Source organism: Mus musculus, chromosome 3 (assembly GCF_000001635.26).
Source record: "Mus musculus strain C57BL/6J chromosome 3, GRCm38.p6 C57BL/6J".
Lineage (NCBI taxonomy): Eukaryota > Metazoa > Chordata > Mammalia > Rodentia > Muridae > Mus > Mus musculus.
Window position 1 is genome coordinate 65,602,360 of NC_000069.6, and position 13,481 is coordinate 65,615,840.

Here is a 13,481-nt window from a genome sequence, read left to right on the forward strand (position 1 = left end):
CTGGTTTCTGACAGTGAAAGGCATTGGCTAATGAGTGTCCCTGACCCCATGGTGCTGAGACTAGCAAGCTTGTTTTGGGTTTATTTTATTGTTTATTTTAAGACAATTCACTATCTTTTATCACTACAAGGGTGGTCAAAGGTTGCCACCCAATTAAAATTACAAGGTATTAAAAGATAAGTAGCCCCCAACATTTATGTGGAATGAAGAACAACTTAAAATAGGTTTTTAAAACCTAAAACTAGGTCTACATATGCTATTTGGACTCTCCATAATGTGACTCAATGTATATAAATGCTGAGAGTTGTAGGTTTTCTGTTCTTCACTTTGGAGAGACCATGATTCTTCATGGTTGGGTAAGGAAACCAAACTTTGGGAATTTAAAGGATGGATGTGGGTGGTGGTAAGAATTGTATGGTCTTATTTTGGGACAGAAAGTAAGATTTGGCTTCACCTTTATTTCTTCTTCTGCCCTTTGTTATTACTTCAGTGACTCTGGCTGTCACTGTCTCCTTCCCTTGTGAGAGAACAGAAGAAACTTGCCATCAGTTTCCTGTCTGAAGGGGGCTTTGGCCCAAGAAGTCCTCTTATAGAATTGTCTGGCTTGCCTTTTTCTCCTCATCATGTTCTGTAGTAAAGGTTTTTGAAAGCCAGGGAAACAAAACTTCTCCAGCTTATCTCCTGAAGACAGAAAACATTCGGTTGCACCACGCTGTGAACACTTTAGGGCTTGAGTCTCATTCCAGAAGCATGGTGAGCTTCGCTACTTAAGATAGAAATTTCCCCGCTGTGTTCCTTCGGCAAGCAAACGGAAGATGTTGTGAGATCCTGAGCTCTGTGTAGACTCTAGCTTTTAATGCTCAGCGGTTGAAACTGCTACGCAAGAAGTCATTCTATTGGGTGTTTGGAAAAGATCCACTGAACAGCATCTTCCTAAATACGGTTGAAAGAAAGCAGGTTCCAAGTTAACAAGGTCAAAGCATGCTTGGAATGAGGCTTAATCAATTGTTTGGAAGCTACCACTTGCTAAACAGAAGGCTGAGGTTCACTGCATTAGTAGCTTCAAGGGTTCCTGAAACCCTCTGGATGTGATGACAGATGTTCAAGAACTTAATGCTTCTTGAGTGTGGTGCTGGTCAGATGTTGTAACTCAAGCCAGGTGAGTCATGTAGCAGCACATGACTGATAGGCAACTTCTGAACATTCTCAGCTAGGAAAAAAAAAATCTGACAATTTACAAAAAAAAAAAAAAAAAAAAAAAAAAAGAGGCCTAGTGGTACTCACAGTCATTCCACAAACACCTCACGTTGTGAAAGTTTCGGTTCTCAGTGAATGAGACCCTTGTGAATGAATGATTTTCTACTCCTGTGACTCATACTACATAAGACTATCTGTCATAGTTCTATTAACAGTCATACTGTGTTCTCTGGGATAAATATATATCCATTTAATGAGGGCATGGAGGAATGTGCAGCATTAAACAAATCTTATAGTAAAAAATACTCCTTGCCATCTGCCTGCTTTCTGGAGGTGGTTTTATTCTTATATTATTGCTGTTTCCTGTATCTTTTACTCTCAACGCCCCGCACTCTGGAAAGATTACTCATCCTTAACTTGAAATAATCCTTTAACTCTTTCACTGCCCAGCATCTTTTAAGCTTCTCCTAACTGAAGGAATGAGACACTCCACAACCAGGCACATAAAATTGAAACATACATAAGGCAATTCTCCCTTTTAAAGCCACCATTGACTTTATGCTGAAAATTACATGTCTGATAGATAACACCTCACTTACTATGAAAATAGCAATTTCAAATAGGTGATCCTAATTTTCTGTCTTTTTCTTCCAGTGTTTCAGTTCTGTATGTGTTATCCATTTTGATACCATCTGCAGCTTTTTAAAGGTTCTGGAGTTCTTAGTTCTTTATTCTTTTGTGTTGCAGGTTGGGAAATTTCTATCTGATCATCTGCAAATTCACTAGCTCCTTCCCTCACTGTTATCAGTAGATGTCCTGGAAGGCCAAACTCCTGGAATACAGGCCACCGACATCTCAGGGTGGGTCAGAAAACTCTAGGATTTCCCCTCCCCTATACTCTATCACTTCACAACAACCCTTTAATGGGTTACAATGGAAAGAAATGTAGGCGCCAGACACTGTCTGAGGGGCAGAGAGAGCCAAGGCTAAGAGAGGAGTTAGGAACAAGGGCACTAAAATATCTGAATCATTTGGAATTTATACAAGCTCTACGTGAAGTTCTGCTGTAAGCCAGATTAGTAGACATGCTCATTAAAGGCTTGTTTTACCTCAGAACCTACTATAGGTACAACCAGGTACCTGGTGTTTAGCCAGAGATTTCAGGTTATACTAAAAGAAAAGAAAAAAGAAAGGAAAAAGAAAGATACACTGTGAAGATATTCAGTAGCCACCAAAGCCAGCTTTAGATATGACATAGATGTTGGAATAACCAAAGAACTTAAAACATATTGATTAACATATCAAGGTCATTACTGGAAAAATGGACAGCATGGACCATCTGGTTAGTAATGTCATCAAAGAAAAAACTTGGGTTGGAGCAATTAAGAGCACTGGCTACCCTTATAGAGGACCCGGTTCCCAGCACCCACATGGTGGCTCACAACTATCTGAAACTCCAGTTCCAGGGGATCTGATGCCTTCTTCTGACTTTCATGGGTACCAGGCACACATGTGGCACATACACAAGAGAACACTCATATACTTTAGATAAATAGATAGATAGATAGATAGATAGATAGATAGATAGATAGATAGATAGATAGTAGATAATAACATTTTTATTAAAGGAAAAAACTACAAACAACAACAACAACAAAAAAGCCCAAAACTAAGGAGACTTTCCAATTTGATGTTGAAAGGAAATGACTCAGTAAAGTACCTACCTCACAAGCATGAAGGCCCGAGTTCAATTCCCCATATCCCAAGTTAAAAAGACAGATGCTGGAGACAGGCAGAGCCCTGTGTTGTGGGCCCGTCAGTCTAACTAAACTGATGAGTTTCAAGTTCAGTGAAAGGTCCTGTCTCAAAATATCAGATGGACAGCAGTTGAGGAAGACACTGAACCTGATCTCTGGCCTCCACATATGTATACGCACGTATACCTATATATACACGCATTACACACATAAACAAAAAAATAGTAGAAGTAATGGGTAAGTGTTTAGATATAAATGTTTGTAGCTACCTAGGGGAAACAATGAAAGTATGGATGTTAAGATGCACTTTCATCTCTAGTAAAGATGGGGGAGGGGTCTCATTTCATGGGAAGTTATCATATTGCAATTCAAGCATGTATTATTCTTGCAATTTGAAATAGTCAACACAAAGAAGGTGAGTCTTACTCATCCATGAGAGAAAGCTCTCTGGGAAAAGATCTCCTTTAGTTCTTATTTTTAGACAGTTCCGGAGTTATTGACACATTGCCTTTTTGTCTGAGTAAAAGACCTCTTGGGAATGTAGCATGGTAGGAGAGTCACCTCTCCGCTAGTGGGAAGAGTTGGATAACCTTGGCCCGTGCAAGAGTGAGGGCGGGGACTGTGTCCCATCACTCACAGCCATTTCAACGTCCACTCTGCTGGGTCCTCGGCCAAGGCTTGGTATATACTCGCTGAATTAGTAGGTTATCCGAAGGAAGTGTCAGTGGCTCTGTGAGGAATCACTGAACTGTAGGCAGTGGGGCAATCCAGCGAGTAATTGATAGGCAATTTCTCTGTTCTTAATGATTATTTTAGAATTTAAACTCCGAGGTTATTAGCCACACAGCAATGCCAAGGAAATTAACCAGACCTATCAAGAGTGTTTTCCCTGGTGGAGACTCTCTCCAAGACTGAAACAGCCGTAGACATTATTCAAGTTTCCTCTGCCTGTTCACAAAAAGAGTCAGGGAGTGACCTTAAAATTTAACCTCTTAGTTTCCATTTTTTGCATTTTAAGTAAAGCTATGTAGTGGCTGGGGCCAGAATTAAGATCACATGGGGGTTGTGATGGCCCATGGCTTATTACTACAAGCTGGGGATACGAAAGAAGAAAGGGATCAACATCTATTGAATACCTGTCTACCTCATGGGCTCCTCACTGCTCACTGAGACACTGTTAGCCCCTGAGCACAAAGTACCTCATCAGCCCCACCACAAGCTGGAAACGGTTGTCAGTATTTAATGGGTGATGAAAGTGGACTTAGCTAACTTGTCTGGGGACGCACAGCCTGAAAAATAGTAGGCCTGGGATTTGGGACAGCTGCACACACCTCCAAAACCGAAGCCTACTCTCAGGCCACTAGACTGGGGCCTGTTTGGCTTATCTAAATGCTAACATGACAGCTGTCTCAAACAGGAGACACCTACATATACATGCATTACACACATAAATGAAAAAAAAATGACTAGGAGTGAAAACTTTAATGATATTTTTCTTTGTGACAATGCCTTTACACTTGTGAATGAATGATTTTCCCACTCATGTGACTCCCTTCCTAACTGACTAAGTAAGAGCAATATCTCTGTAGAACTAATCCAGACTTGTACAGAAGTCACCGGCCCCTCTTCAAGTTCTACACATTGTTAGGAAATAACTTAGAGGAAATAACTGAGCAACGCCTTCACGATAATGAACACACACAGGTGTGATCTGCATTCTCTGAAACCTGTTCCAGAATGTAAATACCCACCACCACCACCACCACCACCACCACACCACCACCACCACCACCACCACACAGAGCCCGATTGCAGATCCCAGACTGCTGCTTAATCAGGTTACCCACGGTGCAGAGATAGCCACTTGTCATGAATGCCCTCATGGATTCAAGCTCTCATTTGCCTTCCTGTTGTATTTGCTGACTCAGATGAAATTATTTTCATCTTCACGTTCACGGTGCCAGAAAGTTAGCCCGCAGCCTTCAGCATGTTTCCAGCACCTTTGAGCCCCTTTCTGCGGTATTTCATAGTTGGCTTGACCTCCACCAGCTACTTCATTGACTCTCCTGGATCTTTTGCACACTGGAGTGTCCTGTGACCCACATCTATTTGCCACTCTCCTCTCCCCCCCACACCTCTGTGTGTACCTAGACGCTAATCACACTCATTTTTACTCTTCTTTTCCCCCTAGCCTCACATCTCCAGTCTGGTGTCCCGTGGACATTAACTATAAACCAGAGCCACAAAGAATCATTGAGTCCTAGCTTCAGCGCTAACCTATTGCTCCTCTCCACCTCAACAATTCAATTCTATATCCCAATACATGCCTCACCCTACTATCTACCTTGTTATTCAGATCTAAACATTTCCCTGGTTGGATTTGAGTGGTTTTCAGTGACTTTCATGAGCCCTAAAGTCGCTGTGCTTTCACCGTGCTAGTCAGTCTCAGGCACGTCATCACATTTGATTTCTTAGAACGTAGAATTATCTAAATGGAGTTTGTTCAATTATCTATGTACTGTTTCTTACCTGCTTTCCTTCATAGAGACATCATAGGAACAGGAAGCTTTTCTCTTCTGTTCAGGGCGGTATCTTTCCAGTTAACAATCTCTTACTTAACTAGTAGATGTTATTTAAGTAATTTCCTTTCTGCCAGGCCACAGGTGGGAAAGTAGATTGCAGGGTCAGAAAGTGACCTAACAGTATAATACTTCGGTTTTAATTTTTGCATTAAAAATTAGGTGGTGGTTACAACCAGAATTAGGATATTGAATTAGAAGCCCCCTTGACCACACATCTGTAAACCTGGCTTCATGAGAGGCCGAGGCAGGAAGTTTCCTGGAGGCCATATAATTTGGAGACCAGCCAGGGCAACATATTGAGACTCAAATAAAATAAAGAGTTGTGAGTTAGACTCTTTCAGCAAAAGTCTGTTGAATGAAAGTTAACTCGTTATTGAATATAAAATTGGATGCACGTGATTGTATAGAAGTGAATGGTTCCTTTACCTGCCGTTAAAATTCTGGTATGTAAACATTGCTCTTGTTTTCAGCAGCATTCTAATTAAATGGCAGACTCCAGCTTGTACTTAAGCTATACGGTACATTGTGTCGTGACTTGCTGGGTCACTTATTATATCTGTTGAGCACTGTGAGGCATTCTCCACTTGAATTCATGCAGACTAGTGCAAGGGAGATCTGTTCTCCTGACAGCAGCCAGCTGCCCTGACTGAGCATTCCTGTTTGATTTTCCAATGCCTAACATCACTTTTAAAGTGCTGAGATGGCCAAATATGGGCTGCCCTGATGAGGGACCTCTGTCTCTCCTTCAAAACAATCCCTCCCAGTCAGTTAAACTGGATTCTGACGGTACTGGCTCCTAGCCAATGAGCCAGCAGAGAAGAGCACTTGCTACCTTTGAACATCACTCTCCTCAGAGACATCTACTGGGGTGGTCGCGTCAGTTTTTCCCTTCTGCCTCCCTTTTCGGTAGTAATGGAGTCTTTACTCTCATCACTTTCTCACAAAACCCTGTCAGATGCAAGGATGCTGAATGCCAAATCGGCAGAGGCCCGAGATTTGCGTCCTAAGGAGAATGTCTAAATAGAGGGATGGGTTCTAACCAGCTGCGTGTTATTTTAGAGAGCTCATTTAGAGGGCCAGCCTAAATGAAAGAAAGTGAAGCATGGGGGTATGAATGCCCTTTCTGCTGCTAAACCGTGGGTAGACCTTAAGGAGCTGGGGAGACAGTGGTTCTTTTATTATCTGCAAACTGAGCCCAAGGCATGTGTGAAAGTCTAGAATCTCCACTTAAAGTAAATATTCCTTAACTCCCAACTTAAACAACAACAACAATATAAAATGAAAATCAACCTTGATGAGCTGGAAGAAGGGCGGTGTCTAAGCCAGGTCTGTAGGTCAGTTTGATTGGGCTCAGACCCCTTTGCATGTTTTGAGAGATTTATTTCCAAGCTCGATATTGACAAAGATTGTAAAATGTGTTCAACTTGGGTTCCACACAGATTTACAGGTCAGAGAATATATGAACCATAATTAATAAAATAAAAAAAGATTCTGTGAGGTGTCATAGCAGTTAACTTCTTCATTTGTTTTTTTAACAGAGTATTGGGATGGATATGACATGAAAGTAGGAGGGGAGACCATTAGGGGAAAGAAGAGGCCAGGAAGAGCATGAAGAGAGTCCTCAGGAGACGGAGAGAGAGACAAGTGACAGAGACAGACGAAAATGCCATCATGAAATCACCAAATGCCAACTTAAAGTAAGAGGAAAAATGTTTTTTTTTTTTTTTTTAATCATTTGTTTTTGCCTTGTGACTTGTTCTTTTATAGCTCAGCTGGCTTTGAATTCCTTATGTACCAAAGGAAGACCTTGAATTCCAGATCTTCCTGATTCTACCTCCCAAGTGCTAAGATTGTAAGTGGGTAGGGTTGTTCCATGGTATTTTTCACCATGGAAGGTGAAATGCAAAATGACTTATATCTCCAGGGCAGTTAGGCTGTGCTCTTTGAATTCAGGAAAGCCAAAGGCTAATTTGGACTAATACGTGTAAGGCCCTGCAACTTAGAAAGGAGTCTGGATGTCTTCTACTGATGGGTGAGGACACTCACCTCCTCTCTTTCTCTCCCTCCCCATCTCTCTCTGTCTCTCTCATTTAAATTGATGGACATTCTATAGATAGAGATTTGAAACTACTCAGAAGTCAGAAAACACTACAGGAAATAAAATGGCATGAACATCTTACTATAGTTGCAAACACATCTCAAATACAAATACAAAATAAAGGCTGGTTAGGGAGACAATGTCCAGTCTAGGGATGTCCACCTTTGAGAAATTGTCACACATGTGTTGTTCCACGTACCAAGACATTCCTGTATTTTTCAGGAGTTTCCAAATAAAAATACTGAAAAGAACTTTGGTTTGCTTCAAGGTGTGTGATTCAAGTTTTAATTTTTATTCCTCAAACCCTCTGCTCCTCAGCCAGATCTTTCTTACCCATTCCTCAGACGTGCTTGGTCTCCAATGGTCAGATGCTCACCTGCACTGTAGCTTCTCTGTGTACTCAGAGAGATAGAAGCTGGAGATAATGATAGCTCTACATGTAGACCTGAGAGATACAGTCATTGGCACTGGGATGTGTACATTATTTAGGCAATAGTTCAGGCTATGTAATTGACCTTCTAAAAATATTATGACCCTTCCCCAAATCATTCTGAGGACTTTAGGTCTCCCATCACTGAGAACCAACTTGAAAAAAAAAAAAACAAAACTTTTCTTTCTTTTTTTTTCTTTTAAATAAAAAGAACAATAACTCCCTTCAGAAGAAGATACCCCATTTAAGAAACAAATGATCTGCCTTGTTTGTTAGAATAGAGAAAACTGGAAGCTATCTTAGTAGCCAGTAAAGCCTTATAGAAACCCATTATTTTGTAAGCTAATTAAAAATAGAATTAAAATATAAACGTAGTAGTTTGAACACAGATAACCTGCATGACTAGAAACGTCCTAGAGAAGTCATGGGTTATTAAATAAAAATCTTACTACCAGGTAGAGTCTATTTCCCCAGAAGTTAGTGGCCATTGACTAGAGAGTATCTTCGGGAATTATTGATTGGCTTGATCTTAAACAGGTAGCCATAGCTACAGTGAGTTCATAAGTGCAACCACCACGGCATATCTAGAAAACAGCATTTCTATAGTACTCCTCCTCTTCTCTGGCCTTACCTTTCTGTCCCCTCCCTCTTCCAACATCTTTCCTGAGACCAGTAGGGGTTAACACTCAACAGTCACTTATCTCAGTGCTTTGACAAGTTAGGAGTCTCTACATTGACTGCCACCCATGGAAACAGAGGCTTCTTTGGGTTAATTCCACAAAGAGATGCCATTGAAGAGATAGTGACAGTTGATGGCTGCTGGGGAAGGAGAGTCACTTCTCTCTGTGGGTGTGGCAGCAAGTTAGTTGCCCATGCTCATGTTGGCTGTACTCACTGGGTTCAGTGGCTTATAAAAGAAGAATAAAGAGAAACCAGTTACATGAATGAAAATGGAAGGGACATGTGCTAAGGGGGGGGGTGTCTTGGAGGAGAAAGGACAAAAAAACCATATTTTTAAAAGAAAATCATGGCGTATAAACCACAGTAAGATGGTGTGCAAAGATCAAAAAGGTAAAGACAGAAAAAGTAGCAAACTAGAAGTGCTTGCTTAATAATTATGCACTACTATCTATTATACCTAAGGTCCCCCAAGAGAGTGGAAAAAAAGGAGTAGCTCAAAAGCTAGAGTGCAGTGCAGAGCCCAGGTAAGAATAAAGGTTTTATCAAGAAAGAAGAGGATAAAGGAACAGAGTGGGCAGCAAGAGCTTTAAGCCATTCGGAGTGACTGGGTGGCAAGGGCAGAAGGGAGAGGGGACCACAAAGATAAGCAGTAATCAGATTAAAGAGGTCTTAGGGTTTATTCCACAAAGAGGTGCCATTGTAAGCTTAGAGGCCAAGATATACAGCTGTTAACGAGTATGCATATTAGTAAGGCTTTATTCATTGGCTGCCTACATAGCCATGTATTCCTCAATCCATCTTTAAGTCCAAGGGTCACTTATGGAATATGTACTGATTGCAATCGTCACAGGTGTTATAAAGATACACAAAGCATGAACTGTACCTCTGAGAGGTTAACAACTCGGTGGTTAGATACTCATCTGAGGAAGTGATAGGCTGTGATAGATAGTTCAAAGGAGCCCTGTACAAGGTGCTATTGAAGCACAAAAACAAATGCTTTGGCTGAGAGATGGAAAAGGTCAGATAGTCCAAAGAAGGGGCCGTTATCAGTCAGCAAAACAAAAACCATGGAAGAATTTCAACCAAGTTTAGTAGAAGGCACTGGTTAACCAGAACACTCAGGCCTCCCCCACCCCCCGAAAAAAAAGGTTAGCAACTTCAGGAAGAGCTGCCCGAACCCCAGATCTGGGTAAACAAAGGGCACAGATTGAGGTCACCAGAATTTAGCAACCTGAATGAATACGGGCAAAGAAACATAGTTCAGACCTCAGAGGAGGCTACCTTAGCCAGCTGGCTTCTGAAGTTTCACAGTATGGTTGGAAATAGAAGTCTTCTAAAGCAAGGAGGCAGGCAGAAAGAAAGGATATTTCAGGCAGAAGGGGACTGTAAGTACACAGACATGAGGCTCTCCAGCCAAGTGGCTGGTGCTCTTGGGAATTCTAAGTAGGAAAATCAATAGTAGCTAGAACTCAAAATTCATTGGGAAACTGTGGAGAAATGCAGCTGGACTGCTAGGAAGCGTTGGCACTCGGAAGGGCGCATAATTCCATGCTATGCTATAGGGAAGCAGGATATTGTTTTAAAATCTGTCCTTCCTTTTTAGGAATTCAGAAGTTTTTCACTCTGGCAGAGTTAAGCACAGACGGAATGTAAGGCGTTCGTCTTACAGAAGCAATGTCTGCTGCAGATGGAACAAAGAGGTCATTGCTTGGATTTTTGAATTTCAAAATAGTTGTTTAAATCCTTTGGGGGATGAAACAGCCTGAAGGCAAGCGCTCTGATTTTCAAAAGCCTGTTTTGAGAAAGAAAAAGACCCAAAGCTCTAAAAGCCAAGTGTGGAGACATGGTCCGTTCTAAGCAACCATGGAGTAGGAACATGGTGGCATAGGATATAAGCAAGTTCCAGGCTCACAGGACAAACGAAAAGCCGCAGGAGTTGAGAGGTAGCTCCAAGCAGAAATGCCAGCCTCTAGTGTTTACCAGATTTCCTTCCGCATTCATCTCTCAAGCCGACCTGGGGGTGGGGTGGGGTGGACGGTTGTGTGTGTCTCCCTCTGAGGACTTTCTGAGACGTTTGCCATGAGGGCCCAGAACAAAGAGTTCCATCCCCAGCTCTAGCATGTACAAACTGTCTGCTCCCAAGAGGCTCTCTGTGTGTCTCAATGGTCCCTTAAGATGAATCTGAGATAGTGTATTTCTAAATGACACATTAAGCAGTTTTCTTTGCCATTGCAGTACATGCATGGGTCTTGATTTTGTTTTTAACTATATTATTGCACACAGTTGCATTTTATTCATGTATGCTTAGTACATTGTAAAATTATCATTTTTTTTTCAAAGACTGGTGATTTGTTCCCCTTAAAGACTGCACTCAGAAATGGAAGCTCTCGCTGCCCAGTCACCGGAGCCAGCCCTGCCTGCAGTTTCCTGAACTAAGCGCTTCTGCCCACCCAGAGCAACTGTTTCTAAGGCCTGACTCTAGCAATGGCCTTCGCAAATCTGCGCAAAGTACTCATCAGTGACAGCCTGGACCCCTGCTGCTGGAAGATCCTGCAAGATGGAGGGCTGCAGGTGGTGGAGAAGCAGAACTTGAGCAAGGAGGAGCTGATAGCTGAATTCTAGGACTGTGAAGGCCTCATTGTCCGGTCAGCTACTAAGGTCACTGCTGATGTCATCAATGCAGCAGAGAATCTCCAGGTGGTGGGCAGGGCTGGCACAGGTATGGACAATGTGGATCTGGAGGCTGTCACAAGGAAGGGCATCCTAGTCATGAACACCCCCAACGGGAACAGCCTCAGTGCTGTGGAGCTCACCTGTGGGATGATCATGTGCCTGGCCAGGCAGATTCCCCAGGCAACGGCTTCGATGAAAGATGGCAAATGGGACCGGAAGAAGTTCATGGGGACAGAACTGAACGGGAAGACATTGGGAATTCTTGGCCTCGGCAGAATTGGAAGAGAGGTGGCCACCCAGATGCAGTCCTTTGGAATGAAGACTGTAGGCTATGATCCCATCATCTCTCCTGAAGTTGCGGCCTCCTTTGGTGTTCAGCAGCTGCCGCTAGAGGAGATCTGGCCTCTCTGTGACTTTATAACTGTCCATACCCCACTCCTGCCCTTCACCACAGGCTTACTGAATGACATCATCTTTGCTCAGTGCAAGAAAGGCGTGCGAGTGGTAAACTGTGCTCGAGGAGGCACTGTGGATGAAGGTGCCATGCTGCATGCCCTGCAGTCTGGTCAGTGTGCTGGGGCTGCACTGGATGTGTTTACAGAAGAGCTACCACGGGACCGGGACTTAGTGGACCACGAGAATGTCATCAACTGTCCCCACCTGGGTGCCAGCACCAAGGAAGCTCAAAGCCGTTGTGGGGAGGAAATCGCAGTCCAGTTTGTGGACATGGTGAAGGGGAAATCTTTAACAGGCGTCGTGAACGACCAGGCCCTCACCAGTGCCTTCTCTCCACAGACCAAGCCTTGGATAGGTCTGGCAGAAGCATTGGGCACGCTGATGCACGCCTGGGCTGACTCCCCTAAAGGGACCATCCAGGTGGTTACACAAGGAACATCTCTGAAGAATGCTGGGACCTGCCTGAGCCCTGCAGTCATTGTCGGCCTTCTAAGAGAAGCATCTAAGCAGGCAGACGTGAACTTGGTGAACGCTAAGCTACTGGTGAAAGAGGCTGGCCTCAATGTCACCACCTCCCACAACTCTGGGGTTCCAGGAGAGGAGGGCAGTGGGGAATGCCTCCCGACTGTGACCCTGGCAGGTGCCCCCTACCAAGCTGTGGGCTTGGTCCAGGGCACCACACCAATGCTGCAGATGCCCAACGGAGCTGTCTTCAGACCAGAGGTGCCACTACGCAGGGGCCAACCCCTGCTCATATTCCGGGCTCAGCCCTCCAACCCTGTGATGCTGCCCACTATGATCGGCCTCCTGGCAGAGGGAGGTTACAGCTGCTGTCCTACCAAACCTCCATGGTGTCTGACGGAGAGCCCTGGCACGTCATGGGCCTCTCCTCCCTGCTGCCCAGCCTGGAAACATGGAAGCAGCATGTATTGGAGGCTTTCCAGTTCTGCCTCTGACCCTGGGGCTCAGCACTCTCAGGCCCACAGGCTCTTCAGAAGAAACCCGCTCACTGTGACCTATAGGGAGAGGGGATCGCAGAACCAGGGCATCTGTCTGAACTAATACCTAGTAAAGAATCTTAACTCAAACAAACAAACAAACAAACAACAAAACAAAACAAAACAAAACAAAAAAAGAAATGGAAGCTCTCAGTGAGGACAGCTTGCATCTCTTGTAATCTGTTCTTGGCATTTTTTTCTTTAGCTTCCTTCATTCTCTTGGATTGAAGTTTAGCACATTCTTTAGTGTCCTCCTTGATTTCCTAGGTATTTTGCTTCTTCAGAGCAGCCTGTCAGCATTTGTGTACAGGATGTGTGGGGTGAGAAGCTGCTGGATCTCCTGTGCTTTGGCCACGGGCTTCTTATCTTCTTTGTTGGAGGGCTTTCTGAAAACCTACTGGCAGATACCATCTTCTTTTAGAGAGATTGAAATGCTTTCTGATCCTGTTATCTCCTCTGGGCCCTAAGCCCCAAGACACAGGAGTATCTTTCAGTCTAGGAATACCCTCTTCTCGTTTGTTTTCTGTTTGGTTGTTTGCTGTTGTTGTTGCTTTTACGATAGCTAACTTGAGAACCCTCAGACTGGCATCTACAATGCATCTGTGAACA

At 43.5% G+C, this 13,481-nt stretch overlaps 1 pseudogene; it reads left to right on the forward strand.

The window, feature by feature from the left end:
• Positions 11,136–12,959, forward strand: Gm5847 (predicted gene 5847; annotated as a pseudogene).